A 15,471-nucleotide genomic window follows, 5' to 3' on the forward strand; every position below is an offset into this window, starting at 1 on the left:
ATGAATGCAAAAACTCTTGGCTGAAAATTAATAACGGGAGGAGCGAGCACGGGGGAGAGCGCCGGCGAAGGAGGAGGAGACCGGCGAGGCTTTTGTTCGGCAAAGTGTGCCCCCTTATTTCATCCCCTCTTTCACCAGCCTCCTCCCGATGAATGGCATTACAGACAATGGCGCATCCACACTGACGCAAATTTATTTCGCGCGCATTTCCAACAGGACCAGAGGCGATTTGTCTGGGGACAATTTGGTTTCCATAAAGGATTTAAATGGTTTCGCTGGAGATAGTGGGCTGAAATTTAATTTGTTTCTCATTTACTACAGCAGGTATGAAAAGGAGAAAAATTGGACTGCTGATGGGCTAAAAATTGTTGCTGTCCCTCTGCTGTATCCCCCAGAGGACACGGGTCCTACATCTTATAGATTGAGTTGGAACACCCCCCCTTCCCCCGCGGGCCCTCGCGACCACGAGCCCGGCCGCACTTAGCGTCGCGCCGCCTCCCCGTAACCTTAAACCAACTTAAACGGTAACCTTTGGGGAGGCTGCCAATCACTGGCCAAACAACGTTTCTATCGATCGGCCTGTCTGCGTGATTTATGGCCTCATTTTACACTAATTGAGAATTAGAGGGCGGATTAGTGGGCCTCAACACTTCGGACCGATATGCACTCTGAGCAGTGTAATCTGTCACGCCGGGATGTCCGACACTCTCTTACTCACAAAGGAGGCGAGCGAGGAAGAGCGAGGAAGAGGGAGGCGGTTAAGGGAAGAGATGGGGGGGCTTCTCCTAATTGAATTCCCATATAAGGTGGAAATTAATTTGACACCACTGAAATCTGACGGCAGCCCAGGTGACGTACGCACTAAAATTTGCTCTTTTCCACTGCCTTTGGCGTTCCCGCCCCGCTTCGAAAACACTATTGATCCAAATCAGTTTGACTGGAGGTCCGGAGTGACGCATGGAATCCCTAAATCCTATTGTCTCACATTAGACCGGCTATCTTTGGCCTCGGGAGAGAATATTGCCTTTCATTTTCTTTGACTGTCGGGATGATCTTCTAGAGCACGCGGAATACCCCGAGTCAACAGTTGCAATTGAATTAGCGCGCCGGCTCGCTGGGTCTATTGTCTGGGTAATTTGTCGTGTAAGTGGTCAAATGAAAGCACTCGCCACGCTTCTCTGAGCACCTGCTGTTGTGTCACTCATCGCCGCGGATACACAAAGAAAACAGCCGCGAATGTTATATCAAAGATGGCCCTAACCTGCTTTGCCGTAATCGTATCGTTCACAGCATTAGATAGACTCCCGCCCAATGAGATCCCGGTCTGGCGAACGTTGCTAACAAAGATGCTGCGTTGCGTGCGGTAGAGTTTGCATTAAGGGTTCCTTCGTAGGCTAAAAGACCCATTCATCTGCGTAATGAACTTTGGATGCGAGCTAACTTAATCCTGGTAATGCCTGCGAGAGTCAATTAGCGCATCTAGATTCAGTGTGGTATTTATCCGATTGAGCAGCGGGCTCATTTTGTTTTTTTTCCCTCTCAGCCCCACCAATAATTTTAAGTTTCCGTTTGTGCATAATGAAGTGGACGATGGTTCTACAACTCGCTTGGAGTTGCTCTTATCAAACTGTTACTGCCACTTTCTTGAGCAAGCATGTACAAAATATGGAATTACATTTATACTATATTTTCCAGACCATAAGTCACACTTGTTTTTTCATTGTCTAGCTGGGCCTGTGACTTATATTTACTTGTAAATGTACTTATATAGGTTTCCCCCCCACACTGACAGACCTGAAAAGGGCTCTGTAGGGATAACTTCTACTTCCATAGTTAGTAGAGTTGTTAAAAAAACATAAGGAACATGAATTTTTTGGTTGTTGTGTTGTGCTGTATTGTTTAGACTAGAGTTCTCCAAATAACAATCCCTTTTCTGCTTATTAAAACCAAAGTCGTGGGGGTGCTGGACCCTATTCCCTGCCAACTATGGGCTCCGTGAATTGGTGTCCAGCCAATTGCAGGGCACAAGGATACAAACAACCAATCACGATCACACTCATTCCTACGGACAATCTGGTGTTTGACGATATAGTGTCAAAGTAGAAAGGCGCTGTATGTACAAGTATAAGTCCAGTCCAAGTCCACGATTATAAGGAAATCTGATTGTCAGTAGTCAGGTCGATTTTTTTGTGTGAGAGCAACCAATGTAAATATTCACAATTTTGTTAAAATTTGTTCAGATTTTAAACATTGAAGGCCCTCGAAATTGTAATTTATCAGGCAATTGACAGCGTTCCAAGACGGCCTTTGCGTGGGGCCCCACATTAAAGGCGGGATGTGTTAAGACACAGTTGTTAGCAGGCACGGTCACGGTCGACATTGCCCTCCGCACATCTCCGGGGATGGAAGCGTGTGTTCTGAACCCTCTTAACTTTTCAGCACGGCCCACATTGACCATTGTCTGGTCGCGGGCGGCGTACAAAAGGTCTCCATATATCTGCTTGCTTCTCATTTCTGATTCAGGCCCGCTGGGACGACAGGGCGAGCCGGGGGAAGGCGGCGGCGGGGGATAACTGAGAGGCTGATGGAGACTAGGTGACAGCTCGGAATGGGCCATCAATAGATCCATCAGGCGGGTAATTTGGAGCGCGCTTAACATACATCAGTGGAGTCGCGGGAGCTGGTATCTGTCTTGTCGTGGAATCACAGTAAATAAGAGTTAAAGATGGTGTCAGTTCTGACCTGGGTGACCTAGCCCCCCCATCACCCACCCCTTCAAACCCAGCCCTCACTCACACACTCGCACACCCCCACACACACACTTCTCGGAAGCATTAATGAAGCCTGGCACAGATGGGGAACGAATGAACATGAAGAATAACGACACCATTGTGTGTGTTTTAGAGTCATTTATAAAATAACAGTACTCAACTGTGCTACCGTAAGAAGAAAAATAGAAGACTAACCATGGAAAAAATGATAAAATTAGCCCGGCCCAGAGGAAAGAGTCAGTTCGGAATATCACGTCTTTTGTTGTATTCAGATCAAGCACAAGCCACATTCTAAAATTAAGATAAATAACCTCCTAATATTCCAGGTGCTTCATTTTAAATGGGTAAAATGTAGTTTTAGGATTTTTAAATGGGTAAAATGTAGTTTTAGGATTTTACAAATGAGAATTACCCAAGGACTCAGCATAAGTAGGCATTAAATTAAATAATATAAAATTCATGGTTGAATGACATACTGTATCCATCTCTTAAAATGTGGTCATTCTTCATAGAAACGTGGCAAATAAGACAGAGCGTCTTGATCAGTGACACTGCACAAACAACAACGCTGCAGGTGCTTTCAAAACACCAGAGGGCAAGCAGATGAGCCTCATCCCAGTCAAAGATATTCACAAGTGTGTGTGTGTCGTGCACAGCATGTGACCATAAACGTGAAGCACCCTAGGCTAACTGCTGTTCTTGCCATTCCGACTCCCCGCTAACCTTTCAAACGCACACCATTCCCCGTGGAGGTGTCACCTCACATTTGCGGGTTATTTGGCGGGATGAAACTCGTGACGCTAATCTGCGCCACATGACGCCAGCTTCTATCGATGGCCCCGCCATTCGTTCTGGAAACTTTCTTTCTCGGATTTGCTAGCACGAAGAATGACCGATCAGAGTAGCAGTTTAAGGGCAGTATCGTTATAGGTTATTTTTAAATAGTATATTGGAGAAATTACATTGGGGTTCTTTTTTTATGTAAACATATACACACACACATATATACATGTACATATATATACCGTATTTTCTTGCATAAACACCATATTTGTTCAAAAAATGATGACTGAATCGAGGATACGGCTTATATGCGCACAAATTAGACTTGACATGCACAAAACTGCAAGTTGACAAGGACGAAACGTCATAGCGCAAGACACATTTATTTTGACGTCTATGAATGAAATTAAAAAAAAAAACGTATCATGAATAAAACGTGAAAAAACTAACTCACCTATTTGTGCCTGCCATTGCTCGCTCAGGGCGCCGCCATCTTACCTAGGCATGATGAACTAGACCGCTGCGGACACACTTCCTGGTTGTACTGCTCAAGTGACTTCCTTTTTGAATTTGTCTACGTGCAGGCAACGCACTTTACGAATGTGCAATCCAGCAATCGACTTATACAGTATCTCAGAAATACCACGCGTGATGATTTTTCTGAAGATTTTCCCTTCAAAGTGACACATTTGTACTCCCTATTAAAACCATGAATATGGAAGTGAACATTATGAATCAGGGGGCGTCTTATACAAGAAATTGTAAAATTCAATGATTTTAAGGCCATTTTAAGGATACGGCTTATACGCGAAGGCGGCTAATATGCGAGAAAATACGGTACTTGCCTTTTTGTGTTATCACATATTAATGAATAAAATGTAGTCAATGATATACACTAATTACAAGTTGTTAAGCCATGACCCATACTGAGTAGCAGACATGGAGCCATGACCGCTGCTCTGGTTCTTCAGGTCATTTTTTTTAATTAAAGCCAGAGAGTCAGTTGAGCAAGTTATTCAGGTACAATTTGGTCCTGGCTCTTTTTCGCTTTGAGCACACGTTACCTACCTTAATGAGAATTGTCAGTTAAAATGAATCAAGTAGCTTGAGTAATTAAATTTAATTGGATCTAGTCACTTCCCATGCCGCCGCTGGTTTGATCCTCACAGAGTGTCGGCTGCCTCGGCGCCGAACCCACTTTTATTGCACTTTTATTATGGGAGCCTCCACCTTGCTAAGCCCAGTTTGACAACGCTTTGAACCCCTAAAAGTTCTCGTTTGGATCGGGATCATCAGCATCGGCTTGATGATTTCGCTCTCATTTGGGTCGAAGTTAAAGTCCACGGACGAGCGCTTTAGGCAGGAACGACTGATGTTGAATTCGCTTGACGAGGAGTTGAACTTAACATAGTGTCAATCTCTACGTAGGCTACCGGCAACATGTGAAAAACAGGTTTTACTACATGGTGGGTTTTTAAACAAGTACTCCAAAGGTATCCATCAAATATAGACTTAGTTTGTCCTAAAACACAACTATTTTCTGCACAAATCTGACATAAAATTTGAACTTTGGAATCTAGCCTCTAATTTTAGCCACACGTGTACCTGTTTAATAGCCCCTTTTCTCTGAGTTTCTACCCTAGCAACACAGATAGAATGATTACGAAACTGGAATAAGTTTTTTGTTGCTGCATAATCGTCTTTTTACGAAATTCCATGCCAACCGTCTCCCAACCGTTCAGCGAAGGAGACGTTGACTGTCGCCGTCTGCGAACATTGCTCCCGACACGGAGACGCAGGTGGCCAAAAGGTGGAATAGCTTTTTCCGAATGGGAGTATTTGTGTCGCCAGAGGAATGAAAGCTCTAAACGGAGTGGTCGGGATAGGAGTGACCTCGCGCGACCCCTCCGCTCCAGACTTGGGAAGAATACGGAGGAATTCAGCATTGCCAGCGATAGCGACGGGCGAATCTTTATTCACTGGCGGCCCCTTGCTGCTAAAGCGCATTCTCTTTCAATCCATTAGGCCTTGCCGTCCCCTTCGTCGCGGCGCGCGGCCCTTAATTTGACAATGACAAAGAGCCGCTTGCGGATTTTAAATTTCATAATTTTAATCTGTCAAGTCTGACATTTAATTAGTGGCTTCCTAACCTGCGTCTGCCTGGCCCGGTGAAGGGCGCCGTTTGTTCCCGAGCTGCGGTGCAATCTCCGCTTGCCAAAGGAAAGGAGGCCAGCGGATTAATATATATGTACATTAGCAGCTGCCACAAAGACAATACGTGGCCGGCGAGGCCTAATGCAGACAGATGAGGTTAATATTATTTGGGAAGTGTTGCTCTATTAAGCAGTGGGCTGATTAGGACCCGAGCGGGACAACCACCCCCTTTCCCCTGATTGGGCGCGGAAACGCCTTTTGTTCCCAGAGAGCCGCTCGAAGAAGCATTGTTGTCCGACGCCACGTTCCGCTCCGTAATGAGCGCGGGTTTAATGAGAATCTTTACAAACCCGGACCGCTGTTGACGGAGGTCTGACAACTGGCCGTAACTTCATTACGCGAACAGATGGGGACAGCGATTCCGAAATTTTAAGAGGGATAGAACTAGAACGCCGATTGCTATCGTCGTGTTTATTGATGCGTTTGCTCTCGATAATGGATGGCTTTGCGATGCCACAACTTTCTGCACATGTATTTTCCGATCCGCTTATCCTCACGAGGGTGCTGGAGCCCATCGCAACCAACAATGCGCAGTCAGCAGGGTTCACCCTGAATTTGAAAGCAAAGCGAACGTCTATACGGGGCCCACTAGTGGTGACTTATTGTCTCTTCAGCTCCATGGAAGTGACAAAAAGACACTAAAAGTCCTCCTACTCTTGACTGTGAAGCTCCACCCACTCGCCTCCTCAAACCAGGTCCCAGAAACTCGACTTGCCCCCAATCTGAAATCACACCACATTGTTTGATCCCGGCGTCGTATACTTCTAAAAATATAGCGTGGCCCTCAAAGGATTTTGTAAATGACCCCTGACAGAAAAAAGGGTTCCCCCATCGCTGGGTAAAATAAAACACTTAATTTGTGCATATGGTTGCATGCACATGTGCACAGGTGGTTGTGTAAATCACGGCGAAGGTCTAAGTGGTGCCTGATCATGCTCTCATTTCCTGTGGAGGACAGCTCCATAAATCACCGAGCCAAGCTTTACTTAGCCCGATGCGTCCTCATTTGTAGTAAAAATGTCATTTTTGAATAAGGGCCAGATTTCGTTTTATACTTGAAGAAACGGCAATTCGCTCTGTCGGTGCTGAAAAAAAGGGTAGTCGACGTTTTGAAATTTCTATTAATTGTAAACATGCTAGATCAGGTGTGTTCAAGCGTTTTTCTCCTAGGGGCACTTTAGAAAAAATCAAAGGAAGGAAGAGCCAACTTAAATTTATTAAACTTGACACTAGACAGTATATTGTCATATTGTACAGAACTAATATATACCGTATTTTCCCAACTATAAGGCGCACTGCATTATAAGGCGCACCCTCGATGAATGACACATTTTAAATTGTTTTCCATATAAAAGGCACACTGGATTATAAGGCGCTCTGTCTATTTTGGAGAAAATTTAAGACTTTTAAGTGCGCCTTATAGGCGTGAAAATGCGGTATATTATACTCAACTATTACTCTTCAAATCACTTCCCAAATGTGCGTTGTTATTGATACATTACCAACTATGATATATTATATCCAAAAATATATCTACGTTTGTTGCTCATGCTGCTTAATTACCTCTTTTTGCGTCAAAAAGAAAGCTTTAAACAAAGGAAAGATGTGCCAGACTTTTATTTATTCAATTTATGTCAGCCTGCATACATAAACGCAGACATTTTCTCGCTAGTTACCAAAGTGTGTTGAACGTGATGAAATTTGCATTCACCTATGTAGTTTAAACAAGTCTGTATGGAATACCATGAATGATGTTTTGATCCACGAGATACACGCCAGCGGCTCATCTTCAATTTTTTTTGTCCAAATTTGCGCACTTGTTTGTGTTTTTTTTATGTCCCTTGTTGACGTCTCAAGGAGAAAATTAGCGACGATCGCATAAATAAATAGAGCTGCCGGCTCATTACTAATGCTATTATTCATTAATTAACATTATTAAAGCGTCTATTAGACGCATCTCAAGTCCCCCAGTTTGGTTTCAACTGGGTCCCTGCTCTTCGGTCCCTCCCATTCCGCACATGAAAAGAATAGCACATCAAACGAGGCCCGCTTTCGTCGTGTTGGGGGATTCGCAGGTGCACAATTCCGCACTACGGGGGGAAAAAAGCACTTCGTCGCACTCGGTACGCTACCACTCCGGCCTCGCCCCGACGTGCGGCGCTCGTCGGAAGCACAACAAACCCCTCATTAGCAGCGGGTTGAGAAACGGGGGCCCGTGCGCCGCCTAATTAGGGATCCGTCTGAAACTTTTCCCCCCTCGCCGACGCCGGCGTTGTCCCTTCATCACGGGGAAACGCTGACATGTATGCACCGAGGTTTAATCAAGTGGGCACGTCGGGGAAAGTTTTGCTAACGATTGGCGTCGCCGAGACATGCTCGGAAAGAGACTTGCGTATTCGACATTTGCTGACGGAAATGATCTCGGTCAAGTTGTCGCCGCGTCTTTTCCGTCCGACCATTTGCATTCATTTTTGAACACCTTGCACCTGACAAAAAAACCCTGAATGTGAGTATTCGAAAACCTTATAAGTTGGAATTTTAGAATGTGAGGATGAGTCTGGATTTTCATTTTCTCAACTTTTTCCGAAATTTCCGTCACCAAATTATTTGGGTACGTTCAGACTGCATGTGTAATTGCATACATCAAATTGTGTGTGACCGTTTTCTATAGCGACCTGAAAAGAGTTACGCATGAGTAGAAGAACAATAATAACACGTCCTTATCCGATACACAATGTCAGTACTGGTGCCTGATATAGTTATTTTTTGGGAGAATTGCACAGTATTGGATTTGGTCACGATTGGATCGGAACTAGTAATCACATTTGTTTCAGTACATCGCAGAAAACCCGAGGCTATTGAAGTATAGGTACATGATGCTAATGTGATTGACAGTACGCACACATTTTACTTTTTTTTTAAAAAAACAAGTAGGAGAACTTCACGTAATTTGTTTCATTTTTTAATTTTTAGGATTGGTCAACTTAAAGTGGCAGGCTATTCCTTTAAAGTTTTTCGCTCGTATTTTCATTCGACAAAATCCGCTCTCAAATTGGATGAAAAATGTATAGGCAATATAATTTTTTTAAGGGGCGTATATACTCTACCTACTTTATTTTGGTTCATTATTAAAATTACATCTCCAAGATTGCAATTGAACAATGTTTGTTTGCTTAATGGTGTAAGCAGATATATTAAATGTTGCGTATGAGCTACACATTGTGCATTCTCGAACTAAAATACTTCTATTCTATATTAAAAATACGCACACATTGTGCCTTTGTTTAACATAAATTTAATCATGTACACACCATTGGCCGTCCGACGAGGGAAAAGACGTTATTCCTCGTTTTAGGCTCATTATTTTCAAATAAAGAGGACGAGTGATGAATATGTAGAACTTTCGGAGATATTAGCGGTTTTAAATCCAGCTCCTTGATTGGTTTTCTACTTTTAAATACTTGATGTTATACTCAAATCTCAAACACAATATAAATACCATTAAGGCAGTCTTTCATCATTGTTTGGAGGAACTCCTCCCAATTAAAATTGCATTAATATTTCTATTTGCGCCAACACAATATAAACTGCATGCATATTGTATGGAGTGATAAAACAAGTCATTTTTTTAGATTCCTTGAAATTGAGATGCAAACTTTTAAGTCAGCGATTAAATGATTGCATCTTGCAAAGTATTCAAAAATAGACGATCAAGACTCACAACCGATTGAAATTCATTGCATCGTTCATTCATTAGCAGAGCCGCTCATCCTCACAAGGTGCGCGGGGGTGCTGGAGCCTATCTCAACTAAAAGGGTGGCTACTTTAACTGGCCTAGAACTTGTAAAACTAGATTCACGAAGTTTGAAAACGGATGCAAAATTGCACAATTTCAAAAGCTTATCGAAAACAACGTCTTGTTGTTTACGTTTCGCCCCAATCGAGTAACTCGTTCTGACGGCTCAATTAAAAAGAAAAATGGGCCGGATAGAAAAACAAGCGGATTCCCCCTCCTGGCGCAGGCGAAGAGGCAAGTGTCTTGATTTCCTCCCCTCTTCCGCCGTCTTCCCGTCTTGATTAAATCTGCCGCTCCCTGCAGGATTATTAGGATTGTAATGGAATCTGAATTTCAGGAACTTGTTTGCTTGGTTACCTGTCACGCCACATCAGCTTGTCATATTAGTGCTGATGGTCGGGCTCCACCTAATCTGCTTTAAACAATTTGGTTGGGCGCCGCTCTATAAATCATCCTCCTAATGGGAGTGACGGCAGGCGGCTACGCTAGGTAAACAAATCAGCTTTGTTTTGCGTTAGGCAGCAATGAACTTGGCTTTATCAACTTGCCATCGATTCACGCGCACCGCAAGGTCAACATCTCTGTGGACGCTCATCAGCGGGAGTGAGGGAGCGTTCGCCTTCGCCGATTAGAATATGCATCCAGCATCCGACCGAATCCAGGCCTTTCAAAGTAATAGTTATTTGAACGACCAAATAGAATCAACTTGTACGTTTATTGAAAGAAAGGGGCTCCTTCAAATCTCATAAACTTTCACGAACCCTTCAAATGTGTTGATGAAGACTTTGTGTGGAATTACCAAATTTTTGGGATTTTAAGCCACACTTTTTCACAATTTTGGCAAGCAAATGTGACTAAAATGTTTAATTTTCTCTCTCTGACCACTGACAGCCATGTCGTTTTTTGAGACTGTAGTTATGATTGTAGTATTGCTTCATATCTGGCGATACGATTTATACTACAATTCATACTACACGATTCAATTCGATCCCATATTTCTTTCATTATGTAATTTTTGGATAGTGCAACTTCTACTCGGGTATGACAAAAATAGTTTTTTTCTCTTTCATTTGCATTTGTTGACTAGGGCGACCTAAGTATGTCTATTCAGGTGCGACCTATAGTCCGAAAAATACAAATATATATTTATATATATATATTATCAACAAAAAATTGAAATATACGAGAACCCGAAAACTAAACTTGGAAATAATCATGCTCAAACATCCGAGTGCACAGGTTGAGAATAGGTGAGTTAATCCCCCTTGTTGGCAAACATTGGAATTGTCTTCAGGAGCAGACCACAAAGGTCACATCCCCTTCCTGGGGCGGAAAGCTGCAGGAAATTGCCTGCATTAGGGAGATGTATTGGTGCGAAAAGATCCAATGACACTTTGTGGAACGGCCCAGCTTGTCGCTATTTATTCCTCCGTGCACTGTTTCTTGTTCTCTGGCACGCCATTTTAAACCAGATCGTCCAAACTTTTCTTTTTTTCGCCCAGGGCCTTAAAAGGGCAGTTTTATCTGAAACCAAGAACAAACATTGCAAAAGACAAAATTGGCACCTATACATATAACCTATTAACAGTTTTTTGGATAATGATAACCTAAAAAACATAATAGAAGGAGCTGTTTGAAAAAAAACCCACAAGAGTCATATATAAGTCGCAGCCTCAGCTAAACTACGAAAAAAGTGGCTAGAAGCCTGGAAAATGTGTTCAGTCATTTGCTGCCATCCTCCTTCTTCAAAAGGATTGGACGTCAATGACAGCCAATGAGTTAAAATGGCAAATTGGTGTATTTTCATCTGTTCCTTTAGATTTTGGGGACACTTACTGTCAATATCAAGTTATTTTTTTGCATTGGATATGACTGGGTCACCAATGTTTTGGGTAAAAACTGTAAGTTTTGTGTTTTCTGGGCAAGTTATGGTTCTTGGATAAATATAGGGCAAGATTTATTGTGAATTGGGAAAATATAAATATTTTTGTCATTGTATTTTTTTGTCAAAAACACATTCATGTTTGGATAGAGAACCAGTGAATTATTGCAGCGTTTCGATTTTGGACTGGTGAGACTTGGTCTGTTTAAAATACGGGATAAAATAATCCAATAATACTCGGTCAAAGTGCGTGTGTTGTGTAGAAAAAAAAAGTGGACAGAAAAAAACTGAACATGATATGTAAAGAGCTTTGCTTTGCAAAGAGTGTCAGTTTGGAGGCGACATCACGAGGAAAATGGAGGCGCCGGATCGGAATCTGCCAGAGTGGTTGACAAGGCATTTGGAGTAAACACATGTCAACATCTGCGCGTCTTTTTAGGGGTGGGAGTGCCAAAGCCTTTTGTGTGTCTTTATACCTGCCGCGCGCCAGTCGGCTGGCAAACTTTCACCACTTGAAAAAGCCTTCACATCATCAAATCCTCGCTGGCATGTCGAGCGTAATCTTCTCAATTATCCGCCTCTCTGTTTTTCGGCGCCAACGGCCCGCCGCCTTGTGAGGGCTGTTGTCGGCTTGGTGACAATGAGAGGTAAACAACAAGGAGAGGTGCGTTTATCTGGGCGTGGAGGTTTTACGCTATGGTGCCGTATATCGAATCCTCCAGAGGCCTAGGGGGGGAAGCCGCCTCGCGAGCCCCATTTCCTCGGATGTGATATTTGCTGGGAAAATATTGACAGCAATTACGGGGAGAACCACTCAATGGGAAGCCGCGAGTAAGGAATGAAAACTTTTCTCCTTCCTGAAAGAACCAGAAAGATATCTTATCTGTGAGCTTGTTTACTTCAAATCTTTTAGGAGGTTTGCAAAGCAAAGGCTTGTGGCAGAAAATCGAACTTTTGGAGATTTTTTTTTAATGAGATGCTAACCATGTTATTAAATGAGCTGAAGTAATTTTTAATGTAGAAAACAAAGGCGCAAAAGTTAACCAGAATCGAAATACATTAAATAAAAACAAATGTGGCACTCAAATCTAGCTCATCTTTTTACCATTTCTTAGTTATTCCACCCAAAACAATGCAACAGCAATTCTGGTTATGACATCACAACCAGAATTGGCGATCATTTTTAGTGGGTGTGGCCAAGGCATCTGAGAAAAAAAGATTTTTCTTTTTCAAGCCTTTTCCTGTCACTTTTTAAGATATATTTGGGTTCAAAATATGGTCTGCTCTCATTTTAGAGTCAAAGCACTTTTAAGTGCGCATCAGAAACAGCCACACATGACCGCTGTCGTCTGTAATGTTGGCCGTGACGCAATGCGATAAAAAACCCACTTTGATCCATTCGATATTTCGTGCGTCGAGTGCCAGGTCATTTCCTAGACTACAATCCATCTTTACGAGCTCGCAGATGATTGCGTTTTTTTGGCGAGAGGACACAGAAAGTCCACCAAAGGCAAGGTGGGAATAACCAATGCAGTGGCTCAGGGACGGCTCCTTTCAAAACAGGACTGTGGAGGTGTATAGTTGGCCTCCATTTTGACCCCCTCTCTGTCTCTGGTGGGCACGCCACTTCCAAGAGGATCAAATAGAACATGCTGTCGTTGTTCATTTTCCTTCCCTGCTGGTTGACAGCGCCTGTTTCACCTAACTTGGATGGAACGTGACCTTAATTGTCATTTCTGTAGATACGCTTTGGCGGTCATCCTGAAACCACAGAAATAAAAATACAGTACCACTGCAATACCTTATACTTAAATACCTTAATACATCTGTAGTAGGTCACTTCTTGCTTTGCATGTTTGTCTTTTTAACTCAGTCTGCATTCTGGTTGTGAAATCCACTTCTATTTGGTGTTCTTTTTTTAGTGGGCGGGGCCAAAGCAGTGGAGAAAGGAAGACGAATCAAGATCTGCACTCATTTAGTAAGCCCTTTCATTTTTTTAATGGACTTTTGGTGTGCCATCGTTATTAAATCTCTTGCCTTTGTGCTTCATTGGAACCTTTCAAAACAGCAATAGATAAAGATTTACTAACTATGGCAAATATGTTTATATTCCAACCACTAACTTTGTTTAGAAATATGCTCATTTTGCATAAAAGTCATAATTAATGTGCTCTGCCATGAAATTAGCCCAAAATCTCACTTTGTGGTAAATTTTGCCAAACACAGAATAGAAATGCACAAACTACAGAAACATCCCAAAAATAAATACTCAAGTCAACTTCAGTTTCCTAAAAAAAATATACTCTCGCACATTAACAAAGCACGAACAATGTGCATTGTGACATTCCACCTCTGGTGATGGCTTGTGATTTTTTTTTTAAAGTCGACTGCTTTTTGCAACCTTTGTTCCACTACCTTTATACCTCCCGTTGTTCTGTCTTTCTTTTCCATCACGACGAGCGGCTCGCTCCGAGGTGAGACGTCTGTTCTTTGTCTGAGGCCTTTGAATGCAACCTAGCGGAGCCCGTGGGCCCGCAAACGTGCTCCGAGCGGCAGCCAGAGAGACACTTGGGCTGTCCTATCGAATTGATTGAGCGTTCATGAAACCAAAGCGAGTCCTTGCTCACGTGTGGTAATGACTTCCAGACATTTGCCAGGATGGATCCACACCTTAAGTCAGGTGTAGCTGCGGGCACAATTCACTTGTTCCATCGCTCATCATGTAAGCAAGAGAGCTGACAGATTTTTAGATTTCATCGAGATAAGTGCAGTTTTACTTCAAAAGTGAGGTGGAAAACAACCTGTTGCGTAACACCACTTGGATTTTTTGAAACAGAAAGTCTTGTATCGTACTTTCGCGACCAAAACGTCTCTTTTTTCTCAATTTATTATCTATCCCCCAAACAATTTATTTAATTAAAACTTGTGCCTTGTTACATTATTTTTTAATGAACATCAGTGTTTTGAAGCAAGCAAAAGAGTTGCAAAGGATTTCAAGTTCTCTGAAACACTCATCACCTTGCAATTCTTATTTTTTAAATGTTCCAGACCATATTGATTTATTGGACTTTTCAGAGCCCCACATTTAATCCAAATGCCGTATTACTTTTGCCTGACAATGCACATGAAAAGAATGAAATTCAACGTTGTACGCCTGCATCAGTCGAACCATTTGAAAGTCATTTTCGACGCGGTGAACGGGAGATTCAGACACTTTCGGGAAGAAGAACTAATGGGAATGTGTAAGGAGCAAATCAATGAAGTGAAAAGACTTGTGAGATTGGAATTAGAAGACGAATGATACTGTCATCAAGATGCATCCCAAAAGTCAAACACTACTTAGACTTCAACCTATCATCATGCATGACATGACCCGAATACAAATACTATCAACTGAGTGAGAAGCCACGCTGTCCATCTTCCATTTACAACCCTCCAGTCTCTAATCGAGCATGACCACTGGAAAAACATACAGTTTATCATTTTTGACTATGCAGCTAGCTTGCATGCTAACCATCTAACATCGATATATTTTACTCCCGTTTAGAGGGTTACTTGTTATTGTATCCATTCTCTATACGACATGTTTTGAGAATTTCTGGTAAAAAAAATTCTGGCCTAGTGGACAGTTCCGTAAAGCGCACCCTAACGTGGTAGTGTGACTTTAAAGTTGTTAAATTCTAGTCATTATTTAGCATTCCACAAACATAGAAGGACTCATCCCCGGCTAAAGTATACATCGCCCTCACGTCGCCCTCGTCATGTCCCACCATCCGACCCCGCGTGGCCTTCCAGTCAAGGTGACAGTCCCAATAACAACAGCACAAGCTCTCCGACAGTCCTGACAGCCAATCATTGTTTGGCACGAGCCAAACCGTGGCGTCCCCCAAAACCGTCGGCTTCCCCGCCACATTTTAATCATCCGCAATTAGTTTTGTTTTAATAACGCCGGCAATTAAAAGGTCCCGCCGTCTGCATAATTCATGACGGAACCGCATCCATGTCAGAAATCAAGTGCAACAAAT

At 42.7% G+C, this 15,471-nt stretch overlaps 1 long non-coding RNA gene across 1 annotated transcript in view; it reads left to right on the forward strand.

The window, feature by feature from the left end:
• Positions 1-15,471, forward strand: part of LOC144086753 (uncharacterized) — a 64,583-nt gene that overhangs the window by 12,191 nt on the left and 36,921 nt on the right. The window contains exon 5 of the long non-coding RNA XR_013304569.1: positions 13,369-13,424. This is a non-coding gene — a long non-coding RNA (uncharacterized LOC144086753). The remainder of the gene's footprint in view (positions 1-13,368; positions 13,425-15,471) is intronic.

Source organism: Stigmatopora argus, chromosome 13 (genome assembly GCF_051989625.1).
Source record: "Stigmatopora argus isolate UIUO_Sarg chromosome 13, RoL_Sarg_1.0, whole genome shotgun sequence".
Taxonomy (NCBI): Eukaryota; Metazoa; Chordata; class Actinopteri; order Syngnathiformes; family Syngnathidae; genus Stigmatopora; species Stigmatopora argus.